The sequence below is a fragment of the Poromitra crassiceps genome (assembly GCF_964638095.1).
Source record: "Poromitra crassiceps genome assembly, chromosome: 11".
Taxonomy (NCBI): Eukaryota; Metazoa; Chordata; class Actinopteri; order Beryciformes; family Melamphaidae; genus Poromitra; species Poromitra crassiceps.
The window spans coordinates 5,247,248-5,257,584 of NC_139643.1; positions in this window are offsets into that span (position 1 = coordinate 5,247,248).

Below are 10,337 nucleotides of genomic sequence, written 5' to 3' on the forward strand. Positions count from 1 at the left end.
GCCTAGTCCGTGAGGCTGAAAGGAGCAAGTTCGTTAGGTCGTACGCTATGTGGTCCTATGTGGGCTCACGTCCGGGCAGATCACCTGTGTCCGGGCAGGACTTTTCTCAAGCTATTCTATCATTCTATATCACACCAACAATACATTCAGATTGTCATCCTATTCTATATCACACCAACAATACATTCAGATTGTCATCCTATTCTATATCACACCAACAATACATTCAGATTGTCATACTAGTCTACATCACACGAAGCAATACATTCAGAGTTGTCATACTTCAAGTTTTCTAGGCAGGGCCTGGGCCCGGTTCTCTGTCTTGATCATTTAGCTCTTCGTTTTTTCACGATTTGCATAAAGGGGAAGGGAGAGAAGGAGTGTGAGGTAGTGGGGTTTCTAATGACGCTGTGGGCTAGCTGAGGTGCCTTCTCCTGGTAGGAGGGCGAAGCGTGGTGTTGCGGCAGTGTAGGACTCTAGCTTAGCTTGCAGCTTCTGGATGTATTTGTACATTATGTATGCGAGAAACGCGGTGATGACCCAGCCACTAAGGAGGAGGCCAATAGCGATCAGACTGATGGGGTGCTCTTGGTGTTGCGATGGGCGGCTTGCGTGTTGGGCAAATGTGGTAGTGAGTCCCGTCGGCTTGACGCTGAACTGGACTCGTTTGGTCCCTTCAGCCAGGAGTTGCTGTTGAAGGGTGTCCCCAATCGTGAGATTGTGACCTTGGAATGCGTCCATTATCTCAATGTCCACGTCATGTCTTTCGGGGTTGAGATAATGGAGGACAGTGTCATCGATATGTACTGTGGCTCCCTGGGGAACTGTGAGGAACATGGTCTGATTCGGCAGGCTCAGTTTAGTGACTGTGTCATGGCGCTCATGTGACATTAGGGCTTCGGTGGCAGGTGTGCTCAGGAGCCATCGGTCACCGGCTTGCTCTACTCTGGTACCCATCCCCTCGTCCTTAATGGACATGCTGCCTTTGCATTTTTGCTCAGTGGATCCGGCTCTCAGGCCGCAGAGATACTTGGTGACATCTCTGATGAAGGGATTGCCTGGGCAAACCCAATGGATGTCCTTTGTTTTGACACACATGTTTAGGTTGGGTACGAGAGTGAGCGAGGGGTCCTCTGGGTGGTACGCGATGAAGGTTGGTGTCTCAAGGTGCACGTGGGTGTCGCCCTTCCAGAAACCAACATTCAACACTGTTTTCAACCTGTATATGTTCTGTTGTTCAATGATTGGTAGGTTGATAAGGAATCCTATTTCTAGACGCTGGGGGTCTACGAAGATTGGGATAGCACTGCCAAGACTATATGCCAAGTGTACCTGAGAGGATTGGACCACGGTGGTCGTGGCGGATTTTAAGATTTGTTCAACCAGAGATAGGGAGACCAGGTAGGGGGGTATGTTACCCCCGCTCAGACTGGTGACTGAGGAGGCTATCTCCCGGGTAAGGTCTTGCATCAAGTCTCTGGTCGCGCGCACCAAGGTCATGTCCTCTCGGACTACGTCGGTTAGAGTCTGCAGGGCGTAGGCGGTGCGGTTAATGAGGACAGAATGGAGGTTCACAGCAACTACAGTGCCCTGAAGGGTTTTACTGAGGTCCTGTGCTAGTCTTTGTTGGAGAATGATGCTCTCACGGATCTCTGGCATTTCACCCTCTAGTTCACTCATGTGTCGTTGCAGCGTGTTGATGCTGACTGCGTTAGTTGCGGAGACCCCCACTGAGAACAGGGAGCCCACGGCAGCGGCTATCATGAGGAGACCCCCCAGGAATCGCTTGGGGCGTTTGTGCCCGCTCAAATCTTTCTCGGTCACCAGGAATTTCTGGAGTTGCTCGAGGATGTGTTCGGTGGTCTGTTTTGCGTGATCCACCGTGTCTTGGACCTGGGTAGCGCTGGGCCTACCTTCAGTGAGTCGGGGTGCGGGGCCGTGCTTACGGTACACGTCCCAGGGGTCTAAGCGCACGTACACTCTCTGGGTGTAGATGCGGCAGCGGGCGAGCAGGAGTCCGGGGACCCCCTGTAGGACTATGCCAGTCGGTGGTCCGGGTTCGACCACCTCGTGTGGTAGACTGGCTTTCAGTGCGAGGAAAATGCAGAGGACCCATGAGAGCTTCATCCTGGAACAAATCAGAGGATCTGGGTTACTAACGCTAGGGTTTTGGGGGACCTAGGTTAGTGGTTAGTGCATGCTTGAGGAGTGAGTGGGCATGCACTTCCTGGCTACCCTATGAAGTTGTGTTCACCTCCTCCGGGGTCGGGCTTGGCCCCCCCTTTGGAGATGGGTGTGGTCGATGGGGCTTGATTTGGTTCGCATGCACCCATTTCAGGACCGGTGGGCGCCTTGAGCGCACGATTTTGATTTGGTAGGCCACTGGGGAGAGTTTTCGCATGACCTCGTAGGGTCCTGCCCAGCTGGGGAGGAATTTCTTAGAGACCCCCACGGGCTTGTCGAAAATGAAATAGAAGACTTGGTCACCTACTTCGTACTCGCGTTGGGATGCCTTCCTATCGTAGTAGGCCTTGGCCCCCTTGGCGCTAGCCTCCAAGTTGGTCTGGGCCCACGCGAACGTGGACCTGAGGTGGGCCCTCAAGTCGGTCACATACTGTGTTGCTGTGTATGCGGTTGCGACACTGATGTCCTCGGGGTGGTACAGGAGGTGCAGCGGAAGAGTCATTTTGCGTCCTGTCATCATCTCGAAAGGAGTGACCCTCGTAGCGCGGTGCGGTGTGGCCCTGATGGCCATCAACACTAGGGGAAGTTTCACGTCCCAGTCTCTTCCGCTCTCGCTCACGTACTTCTTAAGTATGTGAACGACTGTGCGGTTCGCTCGTTCGACCTGGCCCGAGGATTCGGGGTGGTGGGAGATGTGAAACTTTACCTCTATGCCCAGAAGGTTGCATAGTGACGTTGTCACGGCTGCGGTGAAGTGGGTGCCTCTATCGGAGTCGATAGAGAGGGGAAGGCCCCACCGGCTGAACACGTGGTTCAGAAGCAGAAGCGCGGTTGTGACTGCGGTGTCGTTAGTAGCCGGAAGGCATTCGACCCATTTTGTGAACGCGCATGTGACCGAAAGGAGGTACTTGTTACCTCGAGATGACTTCGGTACCGGTCCGACCCAGTCGATCTGGAGGTGGGACCACGGGAACTTCACCCCCCTCTTCTGGAGAGGAGCTCGGTTCAGCGGGTGCGATGGCTGAAATTGGCTGCACACGAGACACCCTTGGACGTACGCTTTGACGTCGCTGGACATGTGTGGCCAATAGGCGACTTGTCGGATCGTCTCCAGGGTAGCTTTGTACCCTCGGTGTCCTCCGACGGGGAGGTCGTGGGCGTGACTCAGCATCACCCCCCTATGGCCGGCGGGTACCACCCATTTTGCGGCTGCCAGCTCGCAGTCTGAGTGGACCAGTAGGTCTCCCTCCATCCTGAGATAGGGGAGTTGGTGGCGGAGAGCTCGAAGCTCCTCGGTGTCGTCTGGGGCTGGTGACCCAGCCTCAGGACTGTTCTCTGAGAGGAGCTGTTTGACAGCTCGAAGGGCTGGATCTCGCTCTTGCATGTCAGCCAAGTCTGTGTCGTCGGGTTGACGACCTAGGTACACGGCCTGGAGACAGGTCGTGGGAGTGTCTTTCTGACCGCTTGCCTGCTGTCGCGTGATGGCGTTAACAGCGTGGGCCTGTGGGATCGGGAGCCAGTCGTCCTGAAACTCCCAAGGTGTGCCCTGTTCAGCTCCTAGCTTGGCTAGGCGGTCGGCTTCGTCGTTACCGTCCTTGTCAGGTCCTGACGTTTGGGAATGACCTTTGACCTTCTTCCAGTACACGGTCATTCCCTGCTCTGCGACGAGGCGGTCGCACGCCAAGAAAAGCTCAGAATGTTTGACCTCTTTGTTGCGGACATTTTTCATGCCCTTTGCTTTCCACGAGGGGAAGTGTGAGACAAAGCTGTGGCGGGCGTAGTTGGAGTCAGAACATATTACCAGCTGTCTCACGGCCTGCCTGGCGGCCTGCTGGAGTGTAATGAGTACCGCTGCGACTTCCGCATACTGACTGGTTTTAGGGCCGAGTTGGTAGTGATCGGGTTCGGCCATCTTGTGGTTAACCCACACCATGCCCGCGCCGGCCCGGGCTTGGTTCTCGTGATGGAAAGCGCAGCCATCAATGTAGACCTTGGGGAGGCCTGTGCAGGCATTGTCGTCGTGGTAATGGTGGTCGGATGGAAGCGTTGGCGTGGGGGCGAGCGGAGGTTGCATGCTTGCTTCGCTCTCGCACTCGCAGTGTTGACATTCGGACAAGCCCTGCCCCAGTGCCATCTTGTGGTTCTGGGCGTACTTGATCTCGATGTCGTAACCCTGTAATGCCATCATCCACGACGCAACGCGACTGTTCGACACGCGTCCTTCCCTCAGCCGTTGGCTGTTCAGGAAGGTGACGGGTTGGTGGCAGGTCTCGATGACCACCTTTTGGCCCCCGATGTAACTGCGGAAGTGTTCCACAGCCCATACGGTGGTTAAGAGGGACTTTTCGCAGTCCGAGAACTTGACCTCGACGTCGCTCAGCGGTCGGCTTGCGTATGCAACGACGCGTCTGTCAGTGTCATATTTCTGTGCCAGAGCGGCACTGAGGCAAAGGGAGGAGAAGCCTGCCTCCAAGAAGAACTCTCTGTCTTTATCCGGATAGGCCAGACAAGGTGCAGTGCACAGTTTCTCCTTCATCAGGAGGAAAGACCGCTGTTGTGGTTCTCCCCACTGAAAGGGGTTGTCTTTCCGAGTGAGCTCCGTGAGGGGTTTTGCGACCTCTGCGTACTCTTCGATGAATTGCCGCGAGTAGTTGCAAACGCCTAAGAAGCTTTGGACCTCTGTTAGGTTGGTGGGGGCTTTGATATCTTGGATGGCCCGAATTCTCCCGGCTTGGGGTTCGATGCCCTCTGCGCCCACTGTCAGACCCACGTACTCGACTTTGGTACGGCACCATTGGCCTTTGGCGACTGCCAATTTGGCCCCAGCGGCAGCAAGCTGGTCAAGCACGTGGTGGATCTCTGCCAAGTGTTCCTGGAAGGTGTGGCTTCGCATCAAGATATCGTCCACGTAAATGAGGTTCCCGCGGGCCGCGGCATCGCTCATTGCTTTGTGGAGAAAGATGTTGAACTCAGCGGGGCTGTTTGAATACCCGAAGGGGCACCGATTCCAGGTGTATTGGCGGTTACAGAAAGAGAAGGCCAGTTTGTACTGGTCTGCTGTGTCGACCTTCATGGTCCAGAAACCGTTAGCCACGTCCACCGTGGAGAAGAAGCGGGCTCCCTTTCGCTTAGGGAGCTCCTGGTCCAGGTGGATCATGGGCCAGCGAGAAAGCGGTACCTGTTTGTTCAGTGGCCGATAATCGATCGTTAATCTCCACTTACCGGATGGTTTCAAAACAGGCCAGATAGGCGAGTTGTAGGTAGAGTTACACTCCCTTATGATCTGTTTCTCCAGTAGCTGATCCAGGATCTCTTGAATGGACTCGTACGCGGCTAGTGGGATCCTGTACTGACGTACGAAAGTGGGAGGCGCGTTTGGATCAGTTGGGATGCGGACCGTGTGAAGTTCGGTTACTCCGCAGTCGAGAGCGTCCCTGGAAAAGATCGGCAGGAAGTGGTGGAACAACTTTCGTAACTCGTCCCTCTCGTCTTCAGTCGTCAGCGCGTCCGCTTTCGCGATCTGCTGTTCGACTTCCGACTCGAACCCAGGGTAGGGTCCGTCTGGCGGCGGCGGCGTGTGCTCCGGGCCAGGGTCGTCAGGCCCAGGCCGGGCCGTGAGGGCATACACGACGAGGTCGCCCTTGTCATTGAGTGACGTGCTATGAACTACTTCGTCGGGGAAGGTTTCGTGACGTGTCACTGTGATCATTTTTGTCGGATACGTGAAAAGGGTTGCGCTGGACGTGTCGTCCCGAGCGAGGGACGCGGGCAGGTCTCCCATGACTGGGACCGTCAGTTCAAAGTCATGAAAAGAGCTGTCGACTAGCATTCCCAGTGGTTGTCGAGTTGGGACTTGGATGGGTGCGTAAGTCAGGTTCTGCACCAAGATGTAGGCTGAACGATTGTCCAGTTCAAGGAACGGAGTGCCGCAGATCGTCAAGTTCAGTTCCCAGAAGCGGGGCAGTGGCTGGAAGAATGCCTGTCTGCCGGGTATGGTTTGCCCAGGGCTGATGACCAGGCGGATGGGGACACTCGCGGTCCGAGCCGGGACCGTGACGCGGAACTCGCATATGACCTGACATGCCTGTGGGATGGTTTGCCCTGACGTCATGCGTTCAGGTTCGCAGGTCAATGGGTGGTTCGCGGCGTCGGCCCGGGACCACAGGATTTGGTTAACTGTGTCCAATTGGGCGCCGAGTCTGACCAGTAGGTCTGCCCCCACGCAGAGTGGGGTTTGAAGCCGGGGCACTACGCTCATGAAGTGTTCTACCCGCTTCCGTCCAATCTGTATCGTGAGAGCGCACACGCCGATTGCCTTAAGAAGGGTCTGAGGTGACTCAGCGGAAAGAAGGCGATGGGTTCGCATGGCGAATGCGGGGAGAAGCAGATCCTGTTTACACAGGTCATCGTACAATTCTTGGCTAACGACGGATTTCTCCGACCACAGAGCCAAGATTGCCTCCGGGACCTCCATGTCATTCACGCGCACGCCGCCGACAAGGCGGGGGCTGTACAGATTGGTGTCGGAGTTGACCAGTGAGCATAAGAACGACGGGTGGTCCTGCAGTTGCGGCTGCAGGGGCGGCGCGGAGGGTTCACCCGCACGGTGGCTTGCCGGGCGGGGCGTTTCGACCTCCGTGACGACCGTGACTTGGTTGTCTGACACAGGCCGAGGGCCTGTTGTCGCCAGGGGTTTTGGCGTTGGGACCTGCGCCCAAATTCGGTTGCCGTGGCAGTCAATGAGCGGACCCAGCCGGTCCAGGAGATCCTGGCCAATGAGGAGTGGCTCAGTATCAAGGAGACAGATGTGGATAGGGTGGTTCAGAGCCATCCCTTGGAAGGCGACATCAAGACGGGCCCGTTGGACGATGGGGGATCGGTCTTGAGTGTAGCTGGTGATGCTAACATTGCAAGGCTCGATTTGGGGCGATCTATTGGCTGCGAGCATGGCTTTTTGGATTGTCGCGAAGGTGTTGGCGCACATCAAGCTGATTTCGGAGCCTGAGTCCAATAGGGCGAGGGTGCGAATGCACCCTCCTACAAGAACCGGGGTGTAGATGCGGTGGGCGTTTCCCTTGCGGACAAGGTCACCCAGGAAGGTTAGGGAAGACTGGTGAGGAGGAAGTGGAGAAGTGGTGTTGGGGAGCGGTTTAGGTCCCTGAGGTCCCCTCCCCCATTCGACAAAGTAAACTTTGGCGGCGGGTGGAGGCTCTCGGCCTAGTCATGCGGATGGGGGTTTGTGTGGCCCCCCCTTGGGGTCAGCTGGTCTGTCTTTGTCAAGGAACGATTTTACCGTGTCACTTAAAGCGTTCAGCGCGTCTCGGGTCGACTGGTCTTCCGCGGTTGTTCGCCTATCCCTACCGTCGGTGTCGTCCCCTGACTGGTTCTTATACTGGTTGGGTTTGTATGATTTTTTACCTGACTGGTCCTGGTTCTGCCAGTGCCGTTCCTGACTGGGGTGGTAAGAGTTCCCTGATTGGTTCTGTACCCAGTCCTGATTGTGCCAAGAGCGTCCCTGACTGGGGTGGTAGGAGTTACCTGGCTGGTTCTGTTCCCACTCTTGGTTCTGCCAGTGCCGTCCCTGATTAGGATGGTGAGCTTTCCCTGATTGGTTCTGTACCCAGTCCTGGCCCTGCCAGGAGCGTCCCTGGTTGTTTTTTCCCCCCCTTTCCTGCTTCCTACCCCTACCTCGATGGCTGGGCTGCCTGTCTTTTAAGTGTGAGGGTGCAGGGTGTCGAGGAGCGGTTGGCTTCCGGACCTGGGGCACCTCGTCGCCCTCTAGGGCGAGACGGTCAGGTACTGGCTTCTCTACGCTGTAAACTTCTCTATGCTGGGCTTCCTCCTCCTGAGGATAGTCTCCCATGACTGGGTAGACTTGGGGGGTCTCTAGGTGTTTCCTGGTTGGCTTGGGTCGTGCTTCCCATGCCAACTGTGCGTACTGTCGCGTATAGCTCAGTGTGGACTGGAGGAGCCTGCAATGAGTCTCTACACCGGAGCGTATGCTCTCGTGCAGGTTCGACATGTACGTGAGGAGGAACTCCCTATCTCCCTCCCCCCCCCCGACGGGGGGGCCTCTACCCTGGAAGTAGGCTGCTGACAAGTGCCTGAAGTACTCTCTGGGATCTTCGTCTACTCTCTGTTTGATGGCTTCGGCGGCCCTTCGCGCGATGATCGGGTCAGAGTACTGGCGGTACTCCTGTCGGAGGGCCCGGCAGACGAGTCGGTAGCTCTTTTGAGTCCGACTGGGAAGTACGTCTATGAAATCGCGGACGGTGCTCGTGGTGGTCTTCCAAACCAACCAGAGCCTCTCACGCGTGGTAGGTCGCTCCAGGTTGGTGAGGTAACGACTGACGTCTCGTAGGTACCGATCGATGTTGGCGGCACGGTGCGCCGGGTCAAAACGTTCTATGTCCCTGGCGAAGGACTCGATTCGCCGGTCACGGACATCTCTTTCCCGCGCGGTGAACGCTGGCTCGGAGTCGGATGACGATGAGCCAGCCGGGTATGGTTTGCCCAGGGCTGATGACCAGGCGGATGGGGACACTCGCGGTCCGAGCCGGGACCGTGACGCGGAACTCGCATATGACCTGACATGCCTGTGGGATGGTTTGCCCTGACGTCATGCGTTCAGGTTCGCAGGTCAATGGGTGGTTCGCGGCGTCGGCCCGGGACCACAGGATTTGGTTAACTGTGTCCAATTGGGCGCCGAGTCTGACCAGTAGGTCTGCCCCCACGCAGAGTGGGGTTTGAAGCCGGGGCACTACGCTCATGAAGTGTTCTACCCGCTTCCGTCCAATCTGTATCGTGAGAGCGCACACGCCGATTGCCTTAAGAAGGGTCTGAGGTGACTCAGCGGAAAGAAGGCGATGGGTTCGCATGGCGAATGCGGGGAGAAGCAGATCCTGTTTACACAGGTCATCGTACAATTCTTGGCTAACGACGGATTTCTCCGACCACAGAGCCAAGATTGCCTCCGGGACCTCCATGTCATTCACGCGCACGCCGCCGACAAGGCGGGGGCTGTACAGATTGGTGTCGGAGTTGACCAGTGAGCATAAGAACGACGGGTGGTCCTGCAGTTGCGGCTGCAGGGGCGGCGCGGAGGGTTCACCCGCACGGTGGCTTGCCGGGCGGGGCGTTTCGACCTCCGTGACGACCGTGACTTGGTTGTCTGACACAGGCCGAGGGCCTGTTGTCGCCAGGGGTTTTGGCGTTGGGACCTGCGCCCAAATGCGGTTGCCGTGGCAGTCAATGAGCGGACCCAGCCGGTCCAGGAGATCCTGGCCAATGAGGAGTGGCTCAGTATCAAGGAGACAGATGTGGATAGGGTGGTTCAGAGCCATCCCTTGGAAGGCGACATCAAGACGGGCCCGTTGGACGATGGGGGATCGGTCTTGAGTGTAGCTGGTGATGCTAACATTGCAAGGCTCGATTTGGGGCGATCTATTGGCTGCGAGCATGGCTTTTTGGATTGTCGCGAAGGTGTTGGCGCACATCAAGCTGATTTCGGAGCCTGAGTCCAATAGGGCGAGGGTGCGAATGCACCCTCCTACAAGAACCGGGGTGTAGATGCGGTGGGCGTTTCCCTTGCGGACAAGGTCACCCAGGAAGGTTAGGGAAGACTGGTGAGGAGGAAGTGGAGAAGTGGTGTTGGGGAGCGGTTTAGGTCCCTGAGGTCCCCTCCCCCATTCGACAAAGTAAACTTTGGCGGCGGGTGGAGGCTCTCGGCCTAGTCATGCGGATGGGGGTTTGTGTGGCCCCCCCTTGGGGTCAGCTGGTCTGTCTTTGTCAAGGAACGATTTTACCGTGTCACTTAAAGCGTTCAGCGCGTCTCGGGTCGACTGGTCTTCCGCGGTTGTTCGCCTATCCCTACCGTCGGTGTCGTCCCCTGACTGGTTCTTATACTGGTTGGGTTTGTATGATTTTTTACCTGACTGGTCCTGGTTCTGCCAGTGCCGTTCCTGACTGGGGTGGTAAGAGTTCCCTGATTGGTTCTGTACCCAGTCCTGATTGTGCCAAGAGCGTCCCTGACTGGGGTGGTAGGAGTTACCTGGCTGGTTCTGTTCCCACTCTTGGTTCTGCCAGTGCCGTCCCTGATTAGGATGGTGAGCTTTCCCTGATTGGTTCTGTACCCAGTCCTGGCCCTGCCAGGA